We start from the raw sequence: 13,519 nt of genomic DNA, 5'->3' as shown, positions 1-13,519 counted from the left end.
AAGTGTTCTAAATGAAAGAACATTAAAATTATATGACTCTCAATGCAATGTGTGATTCCTGGCTGGAACTGACTTAGAAAAAAACAAAAGAAATTAAAAAGGACAGCTGAGATAACTGGAGAAATGTAAATATAAACTGCATATTCAATAATAGCATTCTATCAATGTTAAACTTCTTGTGTTTTTGATAATTGTGGTTATGTAGGAGAGTATACTTGTTTTTAAGAGATACTTGCTGATGTATTTTAGGATAAGTTGACATAATGTCTACAAGTAACTCTCAAATGATTCAGGAAAAAAATGTACATATATGCACCTATATATATTATATGTAGAAAAAAAGGCAATATGGTAAGATGTTTGCCGAATCTAGGTGAACAATATACTGGCATTCCTCATATTATGTATGTAACTTTTCTGGAGGTTTGAAATATTTCGAAATGAAGACTTGGAGGGAATAAAATATAGATGCATATTACTGATACGTAAAAATATTCATAACATTAAGTGAGAAAATTGCATTGTCTTTCAAAGTATACATTTCTCTGCAACTCATATTGGTCTGACTAGAAAGAGGAAGTTTAAGCAACAAGGATTTCCCTTCAGCCAAATTGCTTGAAAGAACGCTTGGTGCTTTGACTTTCTCACTTCCTATTCATGTCAATGTGAATTACAGTCTGATGGTAGGTCCAAGGTGGTCAGCAGTAAGGGATTTTTATTTTTTTATTTTATATTTATTTATTTTTTCCTAGACAGAGTCTTGCTGTCTTGCCCAGGCTGGAGTGCAGTGGTGTGATCTTGGCTCACCGCAACTTCCACCTCCCGGGTTCAAGCAATTTTCCCTGCCTTAAAATAAGAAGTCAGTGGGGGAAAAAAGATGAAAGCTGATTGAGTGCAGTGGCTCACATCTATAATTCCAGCTATTCAGGAGGCTGATGTGGAAGGATTACTTGAGGCCAGGAATTCAAGACCAGCATGAGCAACACAGCGAGACATTATCTCCACAAAAAAAGTAAAAAATTAGTCAGGTGTGGTAACACATGCCTGTAGTTCCAACTACCGGGGAAGCTGAGACGGAAGGCTCCCTTGAGCCCAAGAGTTTAAGGCTGCAGTAAGCTATGATCTTGCCACTGCATTCCAGCCTGGGCACAACAGGGTGAGACCCTGTTTGAAAAAAAAAAAATTAAAGCTATAGTTGAGATAGAATGTGTCCCTTTATGGGTCATAATCTCAGACACCGTTTATTTTCTTGGCTTCTTCAATGAAACTATATATAATAACCACACCTATTTTTTTGTTGTTTTGTTTTGTTTTGAGATGGAGTCTTGCTCTATCGCCCAGGCTGGAGTGCAGTGGCACGATCTTGGCTCACTGCAACCTCCGCCTCTTGGGTTCAAGTGATTCTCCTGCCTCAGCCTCCTGAATAGCTGGGACTACAAGTGTGTGCCACAGTGCCTGGCTAATTTTTGTATTTTTAGTAGAGACAGGGTTTCACCATGTTGGCCAGGATGGTCTCGAACTCCTGACCTCATGATCCGCCTGCCTTGGCCTCCCAAAGTGCTGGGATTACAGGCGTGAGCCAACGCGCCCGGCCCACACCTATTTTTTTCCCCTCCAAATTACCACTAGTGGACTTCCTGTCTCAATTGTTCCCTCTCCTTTTCTTTAATAACTTAAAACGTTCAATCACTTTTCCTGCTTTAAGTCTCCCTTCTTTACTAAATACTCCAAAATCTACATTTTTGACCTTCTTATCATCTCTAGGATTTAGAGAGAGGGTAAAAGATATTTCACATGAATAGACACCATGACATCAACTCAACATTTCCAAATCTGATCTCAAAATCATTCTCTCCTAGGTTTTCCTTGTTAATGTCCCTACTTCTTTCACAAGGTATTATGAACTGTTTCTTTAAAATCTCTTCCAATTTTGGCACTTTTTCATTCTCACGTAAGTTGTTAATGAATGTGGAGAAAATAAACAATATTCCTTTTGTTTAGCACTTCATTTCACCCTTGGATTATTATAAGTGGGTTTTTAACTCAACTTCTGTCCTCTTCTATTCTGATCTAGGTTAATGCCTCATATATATAAACCTATTAAACCACTATTTTGATCATTCCACTTTCTTTATAAAAACTACAATTGCTCTTTATTCTAAATTCCTATGTAACTTTCAAGATACTTTGCAATCTGGTCCCTCCTCACCTACCCAAACAATCTTCAGAGTACTGTAGTGCTAACATTTAACTTATAGAAATTCAATCATACTTGTTTAGCAATAATAATACACTTTTTAAATGTGCTAGCAATGCCACTTGCTATTCTACTCAATGAATGTATGCACTGATGTAATCAAACCCAACTGTTAATGCACAGAAAGAAAAACCTAACGAAAGGATGAATACATTTCGAAAATGTCCTGACCACTGAAAAGTGCCCAAACAAGTATAGTTTTACCATATCCTTTCATGTTCAAAAAATGCTGAAAAGCACAGGGAAATAACAACTAAAAGTAGAAATAATTATTTTAAATATTAACCTCAGGCCGGGGCAGTGGCTCATGCCTATAATTCCACCACTTTGGGAGGCCACGACAGGTGGATTACTTGAGGTCAGGAGTTCGAGACCAGCCGGGCCAACAGGGTGAAACCCCATCTCTACTAAAAATTCAAAAATTAGCCAGGCATTGTCGTGACCACCTATAATCCCAGCTACTCAGGAGGCTGCGGCAGGAGAATTGCTTGAACCTAGAGGGTGGAGGTTGCAATGAGCCGAGACCCCGCCACTGTGCTCCAGCCTGGGCGACAGAATGAGACTCCATCTCAAAAATAAATAAATAAAATAAAATAAAACAATAAAATTAAAAAAAATAAGTTTCTAAAGAGAAAGATGACTATGGACAGGAAGACCCACCAAATTAGAATCTTTATAAATATGCTCAAGTACTTCAAAATTCAAGCACTTCAATATTTTACTTTATAAATATGATCCTGCTACATTACTACATACATATTTAGAAGATTTTTTTTTTTTTGAGACAGAGTTTTGCTCTTGTTGCCCAGGCTGGACTGGAGTTCAATGGTGCAATCTCGGCTCACTTCAACCTCCACCTCCCAGGTTCAAGAGATTCTCCTGCCTCAGCCTCCCAAGTAGCTCCCACAGGCGCCCACCACCATGCCCAGCTAATTGTTTTATATTTTTAGTAGAGAAGGATTTCACCATGTTGGCCAGGCTGGTCTCAAACTCCTGCCCTTAGGTGATCTACCCGCCTCAGCCTCCCAAAGTGCTGGGATTACAGGCATGTGCAACTGCCCAGCCTTAGATGCATATTAAAGTGTAAGGCTATGCATAAAGTGATATGTATTTTACTGGTGATTTAAGAGAATTAGGAATATTTTGATCATTCTCAATTTTCAACTTAAAAGGGCTCTAAAACCTATTCCCAAATAATATTGAACTCTGTTAGATAATTCACATACTTAGCTCTCATTAGACAATGTCAAGAAACCTTTTGTTACTCAGGAGCCAATTTCGAAAAAAAGTTGTAAACTCTGTATTTTTTTTCATAAATTATATCAACAGGCTATTAATAAATACATTTGTGCTTATATATTACTGCATTCTATCAATGAAGGAGTGACTAGAAACTTTACAGATTGTATTATAATTACTGGCCATAACTCTTTTTTCTTTTTTTACTACTGGCCATAATTCTGTATTTGATGAAGACACTTCAGAAACTCATTTGTTTTCCATTTATTGACTTTATAAGTTTTTAATTTTGAATTCTGGGTCACAAAAAGTACTCTTCAATCCACTTTATTTGAAACACAAGATTTTCTTCAGCCACTGTTCTAGCAATAACCATATACAGATTTCAACATTGAAGAGGCAATCTACCCACTTAGAGCACCCCACACTACTTTCTGTCCTCAACTTCTCTTTTTTACTGTTCCCCTTCATAAATCAAGCCCACCAGCTACCTTCTCTAGCTAGACTACTTATTCTCTGGTTTGATTTTGTACATATATCCAAACATTGTCTAATAATCAAGGCAAAACTCTTGCATGCATCAAGGGCAGGAATTTTTGAAAGAATGTATAAAAGAGCAAATTTTTCAATTGCTGTCTTAGCAGTGAGAAAAAGGGAAAGACTCTGCCACAGAAATCTGAGCAAAGAAACCAGGCAGTCTTAGAAAAAGGGCAAGAAAGAAGCCAGCCAGTTGTTTGGGGCTAACTAGTTCACGCCTCAAACCAAATATACAAAAGAGGTCTCTCATCCCAGCTCAACAAAGAGGAGAATCATAAAGAATCTGGGGACTGGAAACTCCATTACTCCTCAACACTGTTCACAAATTGCCTATCACTATGCTTAGCACCTAACAGCTACTCAAATATCTGTTAAATGAATAAATGGATAGATGAATGAATGAGTGAACAAATGGGATAGACACTGTAGTCAAGGTGAATGTGTTCCAATGGAAGTTATCCTCTGTGTCCTTCATTTTTGGTCAGGAATACTAAGCATAACTAGATCAGATGTTTTATAATACAGACTATTCATTATTTAGGACCTAGTTTTAAGTTCTAGGCTTCTCTAGGATGCTGCCCTTGATTATGCCAACCTAAAACTCTCAAAATTCTTTCATCCAGCTATTTTTAAATAACTGTTTTACTTTGAAATATCTTGTATGAAACCTATGTGTACGGTATAAAAATTAATACAATGAATACTACATGCTACTACCATCTATGTTAATAGGACACTGCCAATATCCTAGAAGTCCCTTGTTTGCCCTTGCCCAATCCCATTCCCCTCCTTCTCTTCAGTAAAACCACTATATTGACCTTAGCAAAGACCAATTTCCTAACTGTTCTTTCATTTATTACCTTTGAAAGTTTCCCTATGCAATATATTTCATTTCCCCTGTTTTGGAACTGTATATTAATAAAATCATATTTTCTGCATATATTATATGGCTACCATCCACCAAACTTTTAAAACTTCTTTACTTTGGAATTTTTCTAACATATAAAAAAATAGAATAGTATAACAAAGTCCTATATACACATCACATAGTTTCAACAACTATCACCATTTTACCATTCTCTTATTTGATCTATATTGGCATTGTTTTTAAAATCATCTTCATTTCTATACCAATTATTTCACTGTTAAATACCATACCATTGTATACAAAATACATATAATACCATTTTAGACATAATGAAGCTATTAGATTTAACAACATGTATGTGTCTCATAGTCCACACATTCAAAAGTTTCTCTATATGTATACGTATAGACATAACTAGAAATGCATACTAGAAATATGCATGCATACATATGTACATGTGGAAATGGAACTGATGCTTCTTAGGATACATAAACAATCAACTTTAATAAGTAATACTAAAGTTGGTTGTAACAACTTAATGTAATACCAACAGTGATGTGTGAATTCATGTTGTACCACTTCTTTACCAAGACTTAATATTGTCAGACTTTTTAATTTTATGATGTAATGTGTATGGTCTTCTGCTTCTGGCTATGATGGAGTAACCAGTACCAGCCTGTGCCTCCTAATGTAAATAACCATAAAACTGATATGAATATGAAACAACTATTTTTAGGGATTGAACAAAAGTAGTGTAAGACTGTGATCTCTGAGAGAAGAGCTCACAAAATGGGCTCCACAATCACCCCAGCTCTCTTTCTGGGTACAATTTCCTAACCATGGCACAGCAAGCTTCAGCCCAAGCAAAGTATAACTGTCCTGCTGAGCTGAGAAGGTAGTGCTTTAGAGTTCAGTACAGTTTAAGCAGTGGAACCTGTGGAATAGAGCACTGGAGACAATCTATGCAGGGAAGAGTCGGGCAATAAGTCCATGTGAGGGTCAGGCTGCTGTGTGTCCTTGGCTGGAGGCAGAGCACATGTGTTCAGGATAAGACTACCTAAGACATATCCTAAAGTTACTGCTATGTGGTTAAGCTGAACAGATATACTAAAGGTCCAGTAGTGCTGGGGGATGGTGAGCATACAAGCCCAGTTAAGAATGGATACCCTTCGTAAGCCACTCGTTAACACTCTGGGCATTCATCTGTGATACAGTTTTGAAATGAAGCCATGCTACAGAATAAGATCTACACTCAAGTACAGAGAATAAGACCTGCTCTAGACTCACTAGCAAAGCCTAATATAAAACCTGACAAGATCTAGAGGAGACACAGAATGTGGAGGTTAAGTTCTGTCAAGTTAAAGAGGCTTTCCACAGATCTAACCTAACAAAGAGTAAAATAAGCCTACACAATTGCAAGTGTAGCCTACAACACCCAATAAAACAAAAAAACTCAACAGCCTTCAGAGGAAGATGACATCTATAATCTCTACAGCATATGTATAATGCACAGTATAAAATTTTTAAAAATACTAGCAGTGAAAATAAATAAGAAAATGTAACACATAGTCAAGGTAAAAAAGCAGTCAGTAGATCGCTCAAATGTTATCACAAGGTTTCAAATGTCAAATGTCAGATTTTAAGACAAGGACTTCAAAGCAACTATTATAAATATATTTGAAGAAACAGAAGAAAAACATGGTCTTAATAAGTGAACAGACACGAAATCACAGCCGAAAAAATGCAAACTATAAAAAATGGAAATTCCAGAACTGAAAAATATATACTTGGACGGGTCTAAAAATAGAATGAAAATGATAAACAAAAATTAGTGAAGTTTAAGTCAGACTGATAAACACAGTCCAATCTATAGAACACAAATATTTCAGGAAACAGAAAGAACCAGGCATGGCGGCTCACGCCTGAAATCCCAGCTACTCAGGAGGCTGACGTGGGAAGATCACTTGAGCCCAGGATTTCACAAGAAGTCTGGGTAGTATCTCAAAAAAAGAAAACAAAAAAACAGAAAGAACCTCAAGGACCTGTGAAACATTATCAAATAGCATAACATACCTGTAAGTGAATTCCCAAAGTAAAAAATGAATAAGGAACAGAAAAAATATTTGAAGAATTAATGACTGAAATGTCCCCAAATTTGATGAAAAACATCAAATTACTAATTCAAAAGTTTCAGCTAACCTCAAATTAGATATATTCAAAGAAAACCAAACCAAGACACATCACAGTAAAACTGCTAAAAATCAATGGTAAAGTAAAAGTCTTGAAAGCCAGAGAGGAAAACAACACATTACACACAAGGGAAAAAGAATACAAATAATGGCTGACTTCCGTGGTTCTCAACTGGGTTTTGATTTTGTCCACACCTCCACCATACATTTTTTATTGTCATGGGATTGGGGTGGGGGGATGCTACTGGCATCTTGTGGGTAGAGACTAGAGATAATGCTAACCATCCTATGACATATAAGACAACTTCTACAACAAAGAATCACCTACTTCGAAATGTTAATAGTACTGAGGTTGAGAAACCACCACACACAGCTAATTTTTACATTTTTAGTAGAGATGGGGTTTCACCATGTTGGCCAGGATGGTCTCAATCTCTTGACCTTGTGATCCGCCTGCCTCAGTCTCCCAAAATGCTGGGATTACAGGCATAAGCCACTGTGCCTGGCCTCTGAAATCAGGTCTCTTGATTCACTTGACTCTCCAGCAGAAAGAACTTTAGTTCAAAACCATTTCTAAAGAGAGAGTGACTACAGTTAACTTGAGAGCTCATGTTGTCCATGAAAGGAAAGCGATCTGAGAAGTCTTTCAGAGTAAGGTTTAGGAAGAGTGTAAAAGAATTTTGCATTTTGAAATATACAACATAATCCAGGCACAGTGGCTCATGCCTGTAATCCCAGCACGTCGGTAGGCCGAGGCGGGCAGATCACCTGAGGCTGGGAGTTTGAGACCAGCCTGAGAAACATGAAGAAACCCCGTCTTTACTAAAAATACAAAATTAGCCAGGCATGGTGGCGCATGTCTGTAATCCCAGCTACTCGGGGGGCTGAGGCAGAAGAGTAGCTTGAACCCAGGAGGAGGAGGTTGCAGTGAGCCGAGATTGCACCATTGAACTCCAGCCTGGGCAACAAGAGCGAAACTCCATCTCAAAAAATAATAATAAATTTAAAAAAGAAATATACAACCTAAGAGGACTAATAATGGAACTGTGGCACCTGGAAGAACTCCACAGACTATACTTTGATGGTACAGTTTCTATGTAAAGGCTGCCTAAGCTTCCATATTCTTTAAATTCTTGGTCTTCCCTCCATTTGTAGCATTGTTTCTGGTCCCACATAACCATCTGGTCTTTGTTCTTTCTTTATATATGCCCAGTTTTTTACAGTTTTCAAATTCTTTACAACCCCATGAGGTGGAGAGGGTAAAAATGATCCCTGCCTGAGATTCACAGAAGTTAGGTTTCGGTCCAGAACTGCACTCCCAATGGAATTTGCACATAGTTGACTGCTAGTCAAGAACAAGCTTAGCCAGACAGGTTCTCAACTTGGTGTACTTCTCTAATAAGGAGAAAAGTTCACCTCAAGTGATGGTAAGGAGACAGGAAGTTTACATGACTCTCCTCTTGACAAGTCAGTATGAAGCTATTGTTTCTGTCTGCCAGCCATCTCCTGATAAATGTGCACAGCATTTCCACCTTTATACCAAATACTCTGCCACAACTGAAGTTCCTTTCACTATCTGAAATAAATACAGGTAAGGACTTGCCTCATTTCTAAGGGGGATGCTGCATAAGACAGTGAAGTAATCAGCAAAGTCAAAGTGAATGAGAGCCATCCGGTCTTCCAAGGCTCAAGGACCCCAATAATTCCAGAATGCTGTCCGGGTCAAGGCAGAAGAAAGCCACTAAAGGTGGGCTTTCTTGTTGACAGTGTAACCTCTCAACAATGTGCTTGCTGATGGTCTCAATCACCTAACTACTGGAAATGTTCTCTCAAATACCACAAAGCTAAGTACATCCAAGAAAAATTCTGGGAACTGATGTTTAGGCCACCAGTGAGGAGTATAAGTTCACCTGATAATATATAAGTAGTACTGGACAAAACTGGTATATTTCACTACTGTAAAAGCAATGAGCCTAAAGATTAGATTAAGTGACTGGCAGATGTGATTCAGAAGTTTCAAATTTGAAGGTTCTTCCTAAAATGTTGGAGATAAACACATTAGTATATTTAAGTTTCTACACAAGCAACTTGGGCAGAGGATAGAATACTGAGCAACTTGTAATGGGTTTCTCTCTCTCTTATTCTGTAAATACAAATTAAACATTTCTAGTTAGGGGAAGGTATCATGAGATAGTGGACCAGGAAATACCTGAGCTCATAAGCCCAGATGCTAGCCAATGATACCAATAATAAGATGTAAAGGCCTACCAGCGTATTTTTGGGATGGACATCTGATCTCTACATCCTATGCTAACAAAGCCTTCAATACTGTACAGATTTATACCACTCAAGCAGACCACTGGAAAGGAAGACAAATAGGTGGACACAAAAAAGCAGAGACAACTGACCAACTGCGGTGGCTCATGCCTATAATCCCAGCACTTTGGGAGGCCGAGGCAGGTGGATCACAAGGTCAGGAGTTCAAGACCAGCCTGGCCAAGACAGTGAAACTCCATCTCTACTAAAAATACAAAAATTAGCCGGGCATGGTGGTGCATGTCTGTAATCCCCTGGGAGGCTGAGGCAGGAGAATCACTTGAACCCCGGAGGTGGAGGTTGCAGTGAGCCGAGATCACGCCACTGCATTCTAGACTGGGTGACAGGGCAAGACTCTGTCTCAAAAAAAAAAAAAAAAAAAAAAAACAGAGACAATCAACCTACCTTGACTTTAGACCAAGGAACAACAACGTGGCACCTTCGAGAAGTAAATAAATCAGCTTTGGCTTGCCTCTTTTGTAGTACCCATCCCCCTTTAATTCTAGCCTTTTAGTATTGTTATGAAATATGTCTCCTAGAAGAATGCATAAAATATATATGTGCGGCCGGGCGCAGTGGCTCAAGCCTGTAATCCCAGCACTTTGGGAGGCCGAGACGGGCGGATCACGAGGTCAGGAGATCGAGACCATCCTGGCTAACACGGTGAAACCCCGTCTCTACTAAAAAATACAAAAAACTAGCCGGGCGAAGTGGCGGGCGCCTGTAGTCCCAGCTACTTGGGAGGCTGAGGCAGGAGAATGGCGTGTACCCGGGAGGCGGAGCTTGCAGTGAGCTGAGATTCGGCCACTGCACTCCAGCCTGGGCGACAGCGCATGACTCCGTCTCAAAAAAAAAAAAAAAAAAAATATATATATATATATATATGTGCAACTTATCATGCATTCATGTAACAACTACGAGAAACACAACTGTTAGTATTTTAGAAACTTCTGAGTATCCTACACCTCCCCCCAGCCCCTACAATGAACAAATTCTGACTTATGTAATAATTATTCCAGGTTTTTCTTTATGCAACTATCTATATACGTAAGTATACCTAAAAAATCATGTTTAATTTAACCTGTTCTTGAGTTTTGTGGAGTCATATTGTGTATGAACCCTCACTTCTTTCATTCAGCATTGTTTTCTTTATGTATTCATAAAGATGTGTATGGCAATCTTTTTTTCTCTACTATATAGCTACTTTTCACTACTATAATGATGACATAGTCAAGTACTGATAAATATTTCAAATATTTTCAATTTGTGACTATAATGAATTATTCTGCTATATTATTACACATTGCTCCTGATGAACACATCTAAATTCCTCTAGGGTAGTGCCATCCAATACAAACACAATGTAATCTTAAATTTTCCATAACTACAAAAAATATAAAAAGAGGTACATTTTAAATATTTAATCTATTTCGACATGCAATAATTATTAAAATTTGAGATATTTTATATTCCTTTTTGTTACTAAGTCTTCAAAATTCAATATTTTACAGTTAAAACACATTCTATTTTGACTAGCCACATTTCAAGGGCTCAATGTCTTTGTTAACCAATGTTAACCAATTGTTTAATCAATGTTAACCAATGTTAACATGTGGTTAATGTCTACTACATTTAAACAATGCAACTCGAGAATATATTCCTGAGTGGAAATGGTGGATCATAGCATATGGTTGACCATTTTTTATTCCCACAGACAGATAGAGGTTCTTGCTCCAAATACTCCCAAACTCTATTTACCATCTGATGTCTTAACACTGCTAATGTAAGTTTCATGAACTATTTCATTGAAATATTTTTATCTCCTTGACTAATAATGTTGAACATCTTGTGTTCCGTCATTTAGACTGCTTCTTTTGTAAAAAGTTTGTTCATGTCTTATAAGCGGTATACTGAATCTTTTCTTCTTTTGTTTTTTTGAGACAGTCTCACTCTGTCGCCCAGGCTGGAGTGCAAAGGCACAATCTTATACTGATTTTGTTTTAACAGTTACACAGTTACAAGCATTTAGTAAATCTACTTTATGGATTCTTTTCTTTTTTTTAAGAGATAATGCCTCACTATATTACCCAGGCTGAAGTGCAGTGGCCATTCACAGGTGCAATCATTGCACACTATAGCACTGAACTTTTGGGTTCAAGGGATCCTCCTGCCTTAGCCTCTAGAATAGCTGGGACTACAGGTGCATACCACTATGCCTGACTTACAGACATTCTTTAATGCCTAGACCGTTAGTGGTTTGGGGACTTTTTATGCTTCTTAAAAAAACTGATATATGTATGTTAGTCATACATACTTCTGGGGTACATGTGCTATTTTGATACCTGTATACAATGTGTAATGATCACATCAGGGTAATGGGGATATCAATCACCTCAAATATTTTTCTTTATTCTCTTCTATTTTTTTCTTTTTTATTCAAGTGATCACAATCTTTCTTCAATCTGTTAATGTGAATTTCCTTTACTAACTTTTCTAATGTACAATTAATTCATGATCTTGAATGAACACAACTTGGTTATCTATTTTTTTAAAAAAACTGCTAAATTTGTTTACTAAAATATTGTTTAGACTTTTAAAAAATTATTACTATTATTATTTTATTTTATTTTTTTGAGACAGAGTCTTACTCTGTCGCCTGGGCTGGAGTGAAGTAGCGTGATCTCAGTTCAATGCAACTGCCTCCCAGGTTCAAGCGATTCTCGTGTCTCAGCCTCCCAAGTAGCTGGGACTACAGGTGCCCACCACCATGCCCAGCTAATTTTGTATTTTTAGTACAGATAGGATTTCACCACATTGGCCAGGCTGGTCTCGAACTCCTGATCTCAGGTTATCCACTTGGCTTGGCCTCACAAAGGGTTGGAATTACAGGCATGAGCCACCATGCCCAGCTATTTAGCCTTTTTATACCTAGGTAATGCCTGACTCTCATTCATATTCTCATGAATTCTAATTTCTTATGTATAGTTCAGGTACCAACGATAGGTTCTTCTCATAAGTATTCTCCCCCACCACTACCATTTCCACAAATATTTGACTTATTATTATTGGCTCTATTCACTGGAAATATTTGTGCATTCCTGAAATCAATCATTCTAATTATAAAGAGATATGTTAATAAAATATCTATATTTGAAATTATTATAGAGTTTGAAGATGTTTTAAATTGTCATAGCACCATCTGGACTTTCTTTTCCACTCAATTTTGAAGTTATATACTTTTCTAGAAATCTGTCTTTATAAAAATGTTCAAATTTATTGCTCTAAAATTATATTTTAAAATTTCTGTATGATTAGTAAGTATATCCCCTATTGCATTCCATGTAAAATATCTATTTTCTTTTTTGTTATCATAAGCTTAATTCTAGCCTTTTTGAAAAATTAAGTCCTGATATGATTAAGTCATAAATTAAGTCCTCTATTATGTGTTAGATGTAATTAATTAAATTCTGCTATTTATTTCCTTCCATATTTTTTATGGGGGTTTATATTGTTAATTCTTTTCCTAACTTCTTGAGATCAATGCTATAGCAGATTCTGTTACGTTGTTCAATCCTCATATTCCCCAGAAGAGAAGATTATGCATATTCATCACTGTCACCTGCCTTTTAAGAATATATATTCCAGGCCGGGCGTGGTGGCTCAAGCCTGTAATCCCAGCACTTTGGGAGGCCGAGACGGGCGGATCACGAGGTCAGGAGATCAAGACCATCCTGGCTAACATGGTAAAACCCCGTCTCTATTAAAAAATACAAAAAAATAGCCGGACGAGGTGGTGGGTGCCTGTAGTCCCAGCTATTTGGGAGGCTGAGGCAGGAGAATGGCGTAAACCAGGGAGGCGGAGCTTGCAGTGAGCTGAGATCTGGCCACTGCACTCCAGCCCGGGTGACAGAGCGAGACTCCGTCTCAAAAAGTATATATATATATATACACACATATATATATATATATATATTCCAAAATTAGCCAGGTTTGGTGGTGCATGCCTGTAGTTCCAGCTACTTGGGAGGCTGAAGCACAAGAATTACTTGAGACCAGGAGGTGGAGGTTGCAGTGAGCTGAGATTCATGCCACTGCACTCCATCCTGGGTGAGA

At 37.7% G+C, this 13,519-nt stretch overlaps 1 protein-coding gene and 1 pseudogene across 1 annotated transcript in view; both read right to left on the bottom strand.

Moving 5' to 3' along the window:
• LOC105551266 overlaps nucleotides 1-6,104 on the bottom strand; it is a 10,984-nt pseudogene extending 4,880 nt beyond the window's left edge.
• The window catches only part of LARP1B (La ribonucleoprotein domain family, member 1B), a 168,408-nt gene that overhangs the window by 83,978 nt on the left and 70,911 nt on the right, over nucleotides 1-13,519 (bottom strand). The gene's annotated exons all lie outside the window — the stretch shown is intronic.

The sequence above is a fragment of the Mandrillus leucophaeus genome, unplaced genomic scaffold, assembly GCF_000951045.1.
Source record: "Mandrillus leucophaeus isolate KB7577 unplaced genomic scaffold, Mleu.le_1.0 Scaffold513, whole genome shotgun sequence".
Taxonomy (NCBI): Eukaryota; Metazoa; Chordata; class Mammalia; order Primates; family Cercopithecidae; genus Mandrillus; species Mandrillus leucophaeus.
Note: the sequence above shows the minus strand (reverse complement) of the source record. Positions and strands in the feature narration are given on the sequence as shown.